The sequence below is a fragment of the Zootermopsis nevadensis genome, unplaced genomic scaffold (assembly GCF_977971745.1).
Source record: "Zootermopsis nevadensis isolate Lab colony 2312 unplaced genomic scaffold, Znev_1.0 Znev_ptg000002l, whole genome shotgun sequence".
Lineage (NCBI taxonomy): Eukaryota > Metazoa > Arthropoda > Insecta > Blattodea > Termopsidae > Zootermopsis > Zootermopsis nevadensis.
In genome coordinates this window covers 3896772-3909388 of record NW_028259134.1, presented here as the reverse complement: position 1 = coordinate 3909388, position 12617 = coordinate 3896772, and the positions used below count along the sequence as shown (strand labels likewise).

General features: G+C 36.1%; 1 long non-coding RNA gene across 1 annotated transcript in view; it reads right to left on the bottom strand.

Annotated features, from left to right (window-relative positions):
* Window positions 1-225: 225 nt before the first annotated feature.
* LOC147875030 (uncharacterized) overlaps window positions 226-12617 on the bottom strand; it is a 75847-nt gene continuing 63455 nt past the window's right edge. Inside the window, exons 3-4 of the long non-coding RNA XR_015537641.1 lie at window positions 2432-2675; window positions 226-533 (exon numbers count right to left, since the gene is read on the bottom strand). This is a non-coding gene — a long non-coding RNA (uncharacterized LOC147875030). The remainder of the gene's footprint in view (window positions 534-2431; window positions 2676-12617) is intronic.

Genomic DNA, 12617 nt, shown 5'->3' with positions numbered 1-12617 from the left:
TTGCACTTAAGCATTTAATTAGTCTACACATATTTGTTTATATTTGTTTAAATCTTGTCAGTCTAATCACAATAAAATTCCTATTAAATATTAAAATATTACCATTATTAACATTTAAATATTTAAAATATATTAAATGATGTTCTCTATCGAAATGTTCGATTTACATTAGAACATCACTTTTTTACACCACATGTTTCAATTCTAAAAGAACCATCTTCAGGTGTATAAAATTATATAAACTTAAATATAATTTCTTAAATGCAACTTTTAGTCAGATGTTTTTTCGGATTTTAAATTATGTTTTCTTCCAGATTTTATTGTATTTTTAATATCGTATTCGAAGTTGTTCTGTATGTACGTCGTGCTTAACATGATTTTGTGTGGGTGTATTTGTTTTCTCGTCTATTTGTTTACGAGTACTTAGAGAAGCACAAACTACCTTCGATAACGTTCTTCTTGGTTTTAACGCCGTGTAGACTCGTCGGGGTATGATTGGAGAAATGTACTGTCTCCATCTTCAGCGTTGCCGGCTAGTCCACACGGAACAAAATCCCATATATCATCAACACCATCAACCTCAATGCCATGAAAACCTCATCTCACACTAATTACACTTGCTTCGAGAGCAGCCAATTGTAATGTCAGAGACGAAACCACTAACTCAAGACCAAGTTTACGTATGATACAATGTACTACTCAGTCCAAACTATGCCCGTTCATTTTTATTAGTTTTATTTATATAAAAACTTTGCCAACTGACCAATTTTCTCCGATATCCTGTCTTATCCTACAACCCCTATATCAAATTTCATCCAAATCCGTACAGTGGTTCTCTTGTTGAATCGACTGGACAGACAGACAGACAGGAACAACCCATAATGCGTTCTCCCTATGCACTTCGTACAAACAACGCATAATAAGCCGCTATAAGGAAATCCCCTCTACAGCAACAGGCGATATTTATCAATAGATGATATCGCACAAAAACTTTCCTTCGAGATATAGCGCCTGTCACTGAACGACAAAAGATTTTTCCTTGTTGTCCCGATGTTAAGTGTTCACATTGTAATGCAAAGCTACTTTTGTAAGCGACATCTATCACGTATCGTCTATTCGTTGTTCTTTGTGTGAACCCTGCCTTTGGAAACAAATTTGAGGCTTGACAATTCCCTGGTCCTTATACCAACAACAGACTAGTACACTGAAATAGGTAGCAACATCTCCGACCATATATAGTATTTGTGTATTAAAAAAAAATTCATTATTATCCTCAAATTGATTAGACAGTGTATAAGTTCTGTCGTTCAAACAATACATTAAAATTAACTGATTATCGAGAATCATAGACTAGAGCAGAAATTACGAACAATTTCTTTACAACTACATAACCATAATTTAAATATTATTTACAACAGAAGATATTCTCAAATATTCTAATTTACTCATAATTTTAAGAAATGAATTTTCACTTAAAATTCGTATTAAGGAATAAAGGTACATGTTTAAGGCCCACATACCCAGAAAACGTGTTTTCCTAGTCAATGCAATGAACAGTTTATTAAGTAACACAGACGTTCTATATGTAGATTACATATCTAAGTGAATTATAAAACATAAGCCTGAATAGTTTTTTAAGTAATTAATGGCGAACGTAAAACCATTACTGCTTATGTCGAATCTACAAACATTCGTGTTAATATTACAAAGCTGTAATTTGTATAAAGATTTGGGGACAAACCGGAAAGTCCCTTAAAATAATCTATTAGATTATCATCACGGACGGTAGAGAAGAATTAAGGACGTCGGCCTTTTAAGCGTTAGAGTGACGTTGATTTTTAATGCTGAATAAGAGTAAAACACATTAATATTACATGCACTGCTCTTTCGTAAAACGTGTAGTTTATAAGGTCCACAGCGTAGCTTGAATAAAATGAAGACGAGATATTAATATTCACAACCGCCACTGTCTTGTTGCTATGCAACCGTAAAATGTTTCATGCATAAAGCGAACGACATGACAATAAACAGTACAAAAGAAGTTCCGTGTTACATCATTTAGCTTTCAGATCAATTGTCTTACAAATAAGAAAAGGTTTTTCTACCTTGTAATGAAGTAACTTTCTTATGTCATTTAGAATATTAAATAGTCTGTTATTAATAATTATAATTTTATAAATATTATTATATATAAACTTATATAATAAGCAAAATTACAGCCTCAAAGTTGTAGTTTATTAAATACGCATGATTTAATAAAGTAGCAAATTCATAACAGTTTATCTCCAATTAAATATGGACGATGAACAGATAATTCATCTCAGAGCTATATAAAACAAATTTTCGTAATTTCGCAACAGAACAGTTCTCATGTAAAGAACGGGCCATTTATATATTCTAATTAAGGTTTACAAGCTTTTAATTTACTTACTTGGTGATATGGTGTTAATTCTACCCGGTATCCTATTAAGTACACAACGAGGGTCCCTTCCCCAAGGGTAAAGCGGGACGAGGCGTTACGATGACCACACAACCCCATCTAGTGGCGAGATCAAGAACGAGTTGGAGCTGCACATTCTCTCCCCCCAAGCGCCTACATGGCGTGTAGCAGTACAGGCTTACTTTATGGTGTTATCAGTCATGTAAAACCCTCGGACAGCCAGTGTTCATGTGGCCTGCAACAAAATTAAACGGTGACACGTAAATAAATGTACATTTTAAGGGTATCTCAATTCATATGTCGGGACTGTATAAAGTAATGTATATAAGTTCTCCATTTAGACTTCTTATAGCAGCTCTTATAGATGTATTGTTCTTGAATTGTTTCTGCAATCCGTAGGATTACATTTCCCTCCCACCGCCTTCGTAAAATAATTGCTGATTCAGGACCAAAGGAGGCAAAATTATTTTATTGAAATTATACTGACCGTCTTTGGGTTAATTAGAGTTCTGGCTGCCTGTGTTTCAGATACGAGGTGCGATCGGAAGGTTTCCAGACTGCGCTTATAAAAACCCGTACACTTATCTCAGGTATTAAATTCATCCATCACCCTCGAAGTAGTTCCCCTGGGAGTGAACACAATGATCCCAGCGCCGCTGCCAAGCCTGAAAGCATCCCTGGAAATCTTTCTTTGTCAGCCTGTCAAGCACCATCTGCGATTCTGCCTGAATCTCTTGCCAAAGACTCGCCAAAACGGCTACGGAAACCTATGAAATGCTAAAGCAAGCATTTGGGGAGTCCGCAATGGGTCGTGCACAAACTTTTGTGTGGCATTCACGTTTTAAAAATGGCCGAACCTCTGTCGATGATGACGAGCGTTCTGGACGACCATCTTCGAGCACAACGCCCGAAAATGTTACGAAGATTCGGCAGGCCATTCACGAAGATCGACGTCGTACCATCAACGACTTGTGCGACATTGTTGGGATAGGCTATGGGACCTGTCAGCTGATTCTAAAGGAAGAACTCCACATGCGACGCATCCTGTCTGAGGACCAGAAGCACAATCGACTTCTCGTTTGTCAGGAGCTCAAAGATCTTGCAAGAACCGACCCCAACCTCCTTTCTAAGCTCCGTGTGACTTCTTCCTCTTCCCAAAGATGAAAATTCAGCTAAAGGGAAGGAGATTTGAGACGATAGAAGAGATTCAGGCAGAATCGCAGGTGGTGCTTGACAGGCTGACAAAGAAAGATTTCCAGGGATGCTTCCAGGCTTGGCAGCGGCGCTGGGATCGTTGTGTTCACTCCCAGGGGAACTACTTCGAGGGTGATGGATGAATTTAATACCTGAGATAAATGTACGGGTTTTTATACGCGCAGTCTAGAAACTTTCCGATCGCACCTCGTAAAATTAACCAGCGAAAGCAACTGTAATATTTTGCATCAAAGTAATTCTGTATGTCCTGACAGTAGATGAAATGTTTTAATTGTGGCGTCTGGTTCTCTGTTTGCGGTTTAAAACAAATCGGACAGTTTTGCTAACTACGTCGTGTTTCTTCATACTTTGAGTTCTAGCATTATAAGACGTTCAACAAAACAGATTGTATTACACTGAGGTTTCTTTTTTAAAGGCATGTTTTATATTAAACTATTAGGTTTTTAAATAAAATTCAATATACAAATAATTCAAGAAAAACAGAGATCGAATAAAGCAAACGATCACGCGAGCCACGGTAAACACACGTAATGTAAGTATTCCGAAAGAATATAATTTGACGTATGTTCAAACTAAACATTTAAAGATTTAAAACAGAAGTGTTCTGAAAAATTCAGAATAAAACTAGTAGCTTATTTATTCCAAACATTGAATATTCACCAACGTAATTTTAAGAAACGTTCTGATTCTTCAGAACAAGTTCCTGGAGTGACTTTTGAGTCGTCGCAGTTTTCCTGTAATTGACTTCTGAATTGTTGCGTAAGCTAAGCAAAAAGTCTGAAGCCGTCAATCTGAACTGAATGACAGTACAATGGGCTGGTTGCTGATATTTCATAAGACGGTGAAACTCAGTTTTTCTCCACGTTCAACAAGTGTGTTTACTATTCACAACAACTTCGCAAATGTGTACATTTTCATGTGGTGTAACGTTTGGTTCTGTAGTGATTCAAGAATTTGTGTATTTCGATTCACTTCAACACCAGATAATAGGGTGTTCAGAATTATTATGACAGTCTACAAAAGTACGATTTTTACCTTCCTACAGTCGCAGGAACGATCAAATAATTAGTTCTCAAATGGAATGCTGTCTCATCTTTACAAATATATTCAGAAATTATCAGGACTGAATTTTTGTTCAGAGCATTTGCTAACTTTCTCAAGCATCACATGATACGACGCCGAAACTATTTTCCAGCTCAGACTAACCGACCATCACTGCAGAGATGAACTTAAGTCAAAATTCAAATAAGGAGAATTCTTTAAGTTCTGTAAGAATTTTACTAAAGACAAGAATCCTGTCTGTGGTTGGTGGCAGTTGCGTGTACAACCTTTTCCGGGAGCATTTGTGAAAAATCTTCTCATAATTTTGATTCGAGATAATTTATAATTTGTTTAATACAATGATTAAAAAATAACTTTAAAAATAATTTGGTTCTGTTTACTAAAGTATGTGTAATGTCCCCGATAATAATAACAAATATTCGGTTATTCTATATAAAATATATGCACATTGTGCGGCCAGCGGATAATGGAGGGCTGAGCAATGTGGCCATTTGAAAAGCAACAAATTGTTTATCGGACGAAATCCATGTAAAATTATTACGTCTCCATGCAGTGGAATATATTTTCTGTAAATTTATTTTGTTATCAATATAATTTAAGACTTCGTGCAGAATTATATCCACTAAACCTATTTATTTAAGATCTGTCAATAACAATTTTCAATAAATTCTCACTTTCCAAACACAAACTCGGAAACAATGTTTACTTGAAACCGGTTATCATCTCTTCTACGGGATTTCTCTGCAAAAATAATGAGTCTAGCTTTTTGATATATTTAACAGCTCCCTTATATTTTTAAGTATGTGATTTAATGGGAGGGGAGTGGTAATTATGACTCGTATATCTCCCATTCGACACTGCAGTGATAAAAAAAACGTATTGATAATTAAAGAACTAACTATAAACAAAAAAAAATTAAAACTTCACGTAATCTCATAAACGAAGGAACTTCGATCATAAAAATTACGATATTTTTCGTTCAGTTTAAAGTGTTTCTCGTGGCGCAGAGATATTTAAGTACGACGCTCGGATTAATCGACTGAAATTTTTTATCTGCAGATGAGAGTTGAGAAACTCTTCAACGCAGCGACCCCCTTTTGTCCTGCGTTGCGCATGTTTCTGTGTTAATATGCAACACGTTCGCCATGATATATTTTATATAAGGCATTATTTTTTCTTGCCCACTTTTCTGACAGATCAAACTGTGGATGAAATTACTGTGCGAGCTGATCACGGATATTCAATTCCTTATTTCTCTTACGTTCTGCCAAAGTCTGTCCTTAGATTGGAAGAGAAAATTGTATCCTAGGTATTACACCATTCCTATCAGTAAGTATCACTTATCTTATATCAACAATTATGGAAATCTCTTCTAAATACTTCAGGAACCTAAAGCTTTGGTGTCCTAAAGCCATGAGTATGCATTTCTTTGCTAAATTTACGTCATTCTACATTACATCGTACAAACTATTTTGTTTTTCGCAAAGATGAACAGATTTCTTTTAATTAGATCTTTGATCACCTAATATAATACAGTTTAGAAATCGTTGTGACGAATTAATTATTTTTTTCTATTCCAATTTTTCAACCATTTCACAGTCAAAGAAAGATAAGTTTATATTCACTGAATCTGCAAAATAATCGGGAGATCTCGTTGGATGAAGAACTCCTCAGTGTGTTAGGCTTGTAACTTTTTCAATTAAAATGATTTGTGAGAACTGTTGGCGTGGATAGACAAGAAATTTCCCATCTTTAATAGCACGATTACTGTCCTTGTTATATCAAAAGACATGTAGTTCATATTCTTACTTGTAATGCCCGGCGCCTTGCCAGTTTTGGAGGACTGTCAAATGGTACGAGGAGGCGCCATGATGATGTCGAAGCACCGGTATTGATCAGAAAGTGCGACGTGAGATGAACCGAATTATCACGAACCATCTATTCGTATGAAATGAATAATTTAGGATATTACATCACGAGGATTTACAGGTCAGTACAGAAAGGATAATTAAGCCTATAATGCAATGAACATGTAGCAGGCATGTTGAGATAATGCAGACAATTACAATGAAGACTCTGAAGATAATGGTGATGTTAGAGAAATAAATATAATGACTTCGTCTTTGTTCTTCAGCAAACACAACTTCGGCCGCCAAATAAATAAAAATTATATAGACCTAGCATCTGAAATGCTTCTGAGAGACAAGAAATGAAAACAAAATTTTGGTGGGAACACCTATACAGAAGAGACTAGAGTCCTGGAAGTTGATTGGATGACAAATTATAATAAATCTTAACTAAATAAGACGTAAGGAAAAAGACTATATTCAGTTGTCTCAGGATAGGGACCAGTAGCAAGGTCTTTTGAATCTTCAGAATGTTAATCTCTTAAGACAGACTCTGCTCCAGAGAGGTAATGAAGCTACGAAGCGTAGGAAAACAGCGAATGTTTCGGGGGGGGGGGGGGGGGGGGGTGTCGTGTCCGGTGGCGGTATTTTGTTTCAAGTAAGTTCAGCTTTCGGGGCGTGGTACGCTGCTATTATAGTGGACTGTGACTGAAATATCTAGCTACTAAAAAGACGTCGTTAAATAAATTAGGAAAAAATACTTGTTGTTTCAAGGTATTTACAGGATTCACGTTAACAGGTCCAAACCAAATCTACAAAATTAACTTATTAGAACATGTGCTCTTCCATTTTCTAGTTATGAATAAGATCGACATGATGACCGTTAGATCTTATGATGTGGAAGAGATAATATCCCCACTACTAACGCATAATTATGAAACTTTGTGTAACAACAGGTCTTAAGAAATAAGATACTAGTTCCGTAATGTTTGTATAAAGTAGAATAACATCACCGCGGGATATCGGTGTTTCGTTTTTGATTTCACGGCTGTAACTAATGGACGATTTTAAATTATATATGGGGACAGAAATTCAGAAGGACACATTTTCTAAATAACAGGAATGGTGAGTGTGTAAAACGTTGAGGTTATGTCTGACAAATTTACGCTGTATGAATACCTAATAGTGGAATTTACGTTGGAGATACGGAGAGATAATTTGTAAATTATGATTAATTTATAGGCCTTGTTCTTTTTAAATAAAGCAGGCGTCTAAGTTCTTTTTGCCATATTTTGTTGTTTTATTTTCTTCAAGCTTCAGAATCACTGACATATAGATTTGTTTACAATAAAATCTGGAAAAAAAACATCATTTGAAATCTGATAAACATCTGACTAAAAGTTGCATTTAAGAAATTATATTTAAGTTTATATAATTTTATACACCTGAAAATAGTTCTTTTAGAACTGAAACATGTCGTGTAAAAAAGTGATGTTCTAATGTAAATCGAACATTTCGATAGAGAACATTATTTAATATATTTTAAATATTTAAATGTTAATTATGTAATATTTTAATATTTAATAGGAATTTTATTGTGATTAGACTGACAAGATTTAAACAAACAAATATATATTTATCACAATATGACGCAACTTTATCATCTCATGACACATAGAATATAAACTTACCATACAACACCTACAAACGATGAGAGTTTTGGTTGATTAACTGCAAGTTTATGCACTAAATAACTTAGAATTCTATATATACCTTCTGAACCAAGTACTAAAACGCGTTTCTGGAAGCATTTCATCGCTTAAAGCTGTCGCAGGCGTCTAAAGTTATGACCTAGACCTCGAGTATTCATTTCATCCACAAAGACGCCTCGTCCTCTACCCCTAAGTGCGTCACTTCCTTAAACTCTCCTGAATATGGTGACTGTGAGACAGTCAGCTTCAATTAGAAACGATCTACCACACTCTCCAAGTCCGTTTCTTGCTTTTAAAAATTATAATACAATAATTCAATACAGAATCTGATTGCAATCTGTGGGTCTCATGCCAAAGGCGGCAGTTTTCGTGTTCCCTTACAAAAACAAAGTAATCAGTTGTCGTGAATTGTATGTAACACGAATGAAATTTTATATTTTATTTAAATGACCTGATTATCCTCGTGTGCAATGTAGATCTACATGCAAACAGATTCGATTCATGGTCAATCCTTGCAGCTCCATAATACAGTGAGGATATTTAGTAGCTGTGCCGCTACGAATAGGAAACGTGGCAATTAACTCAGCGACAGCGCATAGCAGAAAATGCAATGTCGTACAGCCAGCACAGCCGCCAAATGTCCCACTATTTTTGGAGCTCATGGTCTTTGGCCCAGGTGTCAGGGGTTCCAATCCCACGTACAACATGGGTACAAGTGCATTTTATCACAGATAGTCTCACTGTTAGTGGGAGTGGTCATTTATTTACAAGAGATGGAAATCTCGGAAATCGGAAACACAGATTAATCAGTTATATAAGAAATAGAAAATTTTTGGTATTTTTAGGATTTAAGATCTGAATGTTACAAAGACAGAATTAAATTCGAGCTTACGTTGTCACTCAGACCAAATATTTACTTATTGCGTGTATATTGATTCAAGTCTGGGCACCGAAGCCTGACGACCTTAATCCCACCATCAACAAAAAACTAATCTTCTTAATTGGTTGTTTTATGAAAAACAATGTATGTTTCCTTGCATTCTTTTTCCTGCTCCAAAAGACGTGAAAGTGTAAACTTTCGTTCCAAATTCATCACAATAAAAGTTAGTTATGGGCACAACGCCTTTGAAGTGGACCGAAATGTAAACCGAACTGAGCCACATAATTCTGACAAACCTGAACCTGAACCAGATCTTTAAAATGAGACGTCTCAACCAATAACATTTAAGAACCGGTTCAAAATACGTAGTTCACAACTGTTCTAGCGTACAACTTATGGTAATTAAGTTTGTAGTTTAAATGCGTCATGTTTGTGTTAAAATTCAATATATATTTATTTATTATTTCAGTCTATACACAAACTTAGTTTTTAAAATATTGTTGTTAAAATTAAAATGAACAACTGACCAAAATATGCAAAATACTACGAAGATCAAAACAAATACCTACAAAAAGAAATCTACAAAACAAATAAATCAATAAAAGGTTGCATTAATAAATATACATTAGTTTTAAAGATGAAAATAACAATAAAAAACCTGAGGATGATGCAATAGCATCGAAACATGTCGCAAAATAATAAGCGCTGAAAATGTAACATCGTAATAACGATGAAAAGCGCTAAATTTTAATTTTAACAATAACATTTTAAAAACTAAGTTTGTGTATAGACTGAAATAATAAATAAATATATATTATGGTAATTAGTTGTACGATACGTTTGAAATCAGATGTAAACTGAAACGCGCTTAATTTGACATTGTATCAGATCTTCCAGTCTCTACTGCTTCACATGTAACTGTGGACACCCCTTCTTTAACCGATGTTAACCCCAGACTACATTTCTCTTATTTGTGCTGAAGTACTAACCTAAAACCAATCTTCTATTCGTAGGTAGAAGGTCCTTGTGCAGCAATTTTATCACAGACTGTACATGAATTAAAATACTCCGTGTATTTTGTACTGTAGTTTTCTTTTATATAAAAGATCATGGAAATCGTGTGTGTTTGCAGACTACATTCATCTGACTCAGGATACGCCCCCGCGGTGACAAACTTTTGCGAACACGGGAATGAACCCTTAGGTTCCATCAAAAGGGAGTAATTTCTTGCCTAGATAATCCATTATCACTTTCTCAGGGAGGTATGTGATCCACGGAGTGTATTTTTGTGTATCACAATTAAATTAAGTGTTTCTCTGTTATTTAAATGTTATTAATCGGTCTGAACTAGTTCAGCCGGTTACAAAACCTGTCACAGCTCTTAAACATCAGAATCGTGACATCACTTTCAGAACTTAATCGTAATTACCGATGGTTAAAAGCGAACAGATACCGACGCCTGATGACGCAGCCGGATGCAAAGCGAACTTACATATATACGCCATAAAACAAAGAACTTTAATGTCAGAAACTTTAAAGCTGCTAAAATAGTGAATTACATAGAGACCATGATGTTATTCTGAAAATAATTTTCCTGAAGTGAACGTCTTTATTTTATATCCGAATGGAATATATATTATGGCATCGAGCATACAGCCTCCCAGCGTATGCCAGTTCGAATCTCCCCCAAAAATGAAGGATTAAAAGCAGTTTATGTTCTAGAAATTATATATATATTATATATATATATAACTAACTAACTAACTAGATGGCTTACCGAACCCGAAGGTTCATCACCGAATTAACCAAAGCCCTCCACCGGACCCTGTCCTGGGCCAACAAAATCCAGTCTCCTTCAACTCCTATCTCCCATAGATCCTGCCTGAGATTATCCTCCCATCTACGTCTAGGTCTCCCCAGCGGCCTCTTCTCCTCAGGCTTCCCAAATAGTGGACCCAACCAACCAGATGGCTTACCGAACCTGAAGGTTCATCACCGAATTAACCAAAGCCCTCCACCGGACCCTGTCCTGGGCCAACAAAATCCAGTTTCCTTCAACTCCTATCTCCCATAGATCCCGCCTGAGATTATCCTCCCATCTACGTCTAGGTCTCCCCAGCGGTCTCTTCCCTTCAGGTTTCCCAACCAGTACCCGGTGCACACCTCTTGTCCCATCCATGCGCGCTACATGTCCCGCCCATCTCACTCTTCTCGACTTAATCACCCTCACAATACTGGGGGAGGAGTACAGATTTTTAAGCTCGTCATTATGCAGTTTTCTCCACGTCCCATCGTCTTCCCTCTTAGGCCCAAATATCCTCCTCAACACCCGATTCTCAAACACCTGCAATCTGTGTTCCTCCCTCTGAGTGAGAGACCATGTTTCACACCCATACAAAACAACAGATATATATATATATATATATATATATATATATATATATATATATATACGCTTGGTTTGTGAGGAGGATAAACCAACAAACACTTTCACTTCAGCGATCTCCAGAAGACTAAAATCAGGGCCTGTATAAAAACGCGAAAATCCATTCATGTGCAGATAATAAGGAAATTGTTGTGTAGAAGCGAGAAAGTTAAATGAGAGCTGTAACAGTCAGTTGCTACCTTTCTCGGTTCACCTGTAGCTTCGACAAGAAAAGCAAAGTTTTGATGAGGGAACTTCTAGGAAAACGGTCCTTTGTAAGACAGAGAAGAAGATGGAAGTATTAGAGCATATCTTGAGGGGGTAAGCTTTGATAGTGTAAGCTAATTAGCGTAAAGGGTTATGACGTGCTGATTCTATGTAAGACACTCTTATGAACTCTAGAAACAGTTCACTACAGGGGCATGACAAATGAGAATTCAAAGCGATAAATACCATCTACCTAATATTCTTGTACCAAACAAGTTTAAATTCGTATTAGTTGGTAATTCACTTCGAACTTACGTATGTCGTGGGTAAGTAACAGCCATATACGAAGAATTTTGGGAAGGAAAATGTAAAATATATTTAAAAAGTATAAGCAGATGACAGTGGAAAGAGAAGAATTAGGAGAAGATATGTCAGTGTACGGCGCGAAACCAGCAGAAATTTGTGGAAAAAGGAGACATAGTATCTCAAAGATCAGATAGGAGAGCTGGAAACTATCAGCAAAAATAAAAACACCAGAGATTTGTATAGAGGCATAAATGAATTTAAGGAGGGGTACAAACCTAGGACGCATTTGATCAAGGATGAGAATGGGGATCTGTTTTCAGACTCACATGGAATTTTAGACAGATGGAAATATTACTTTAGTAGGTTAATAAACGTTCAAGTAGTTGATCTATTCTAAGAGCCTGAAGTATATACAGCAGAGTCCTTCATCATGGAACCGATCCTTAATGAAGTTGAAATTGCCATTGCGAAATTAAAACGTTATAAATCTCCAGGCATCGACTCAATTCCAGCGAAATTAATC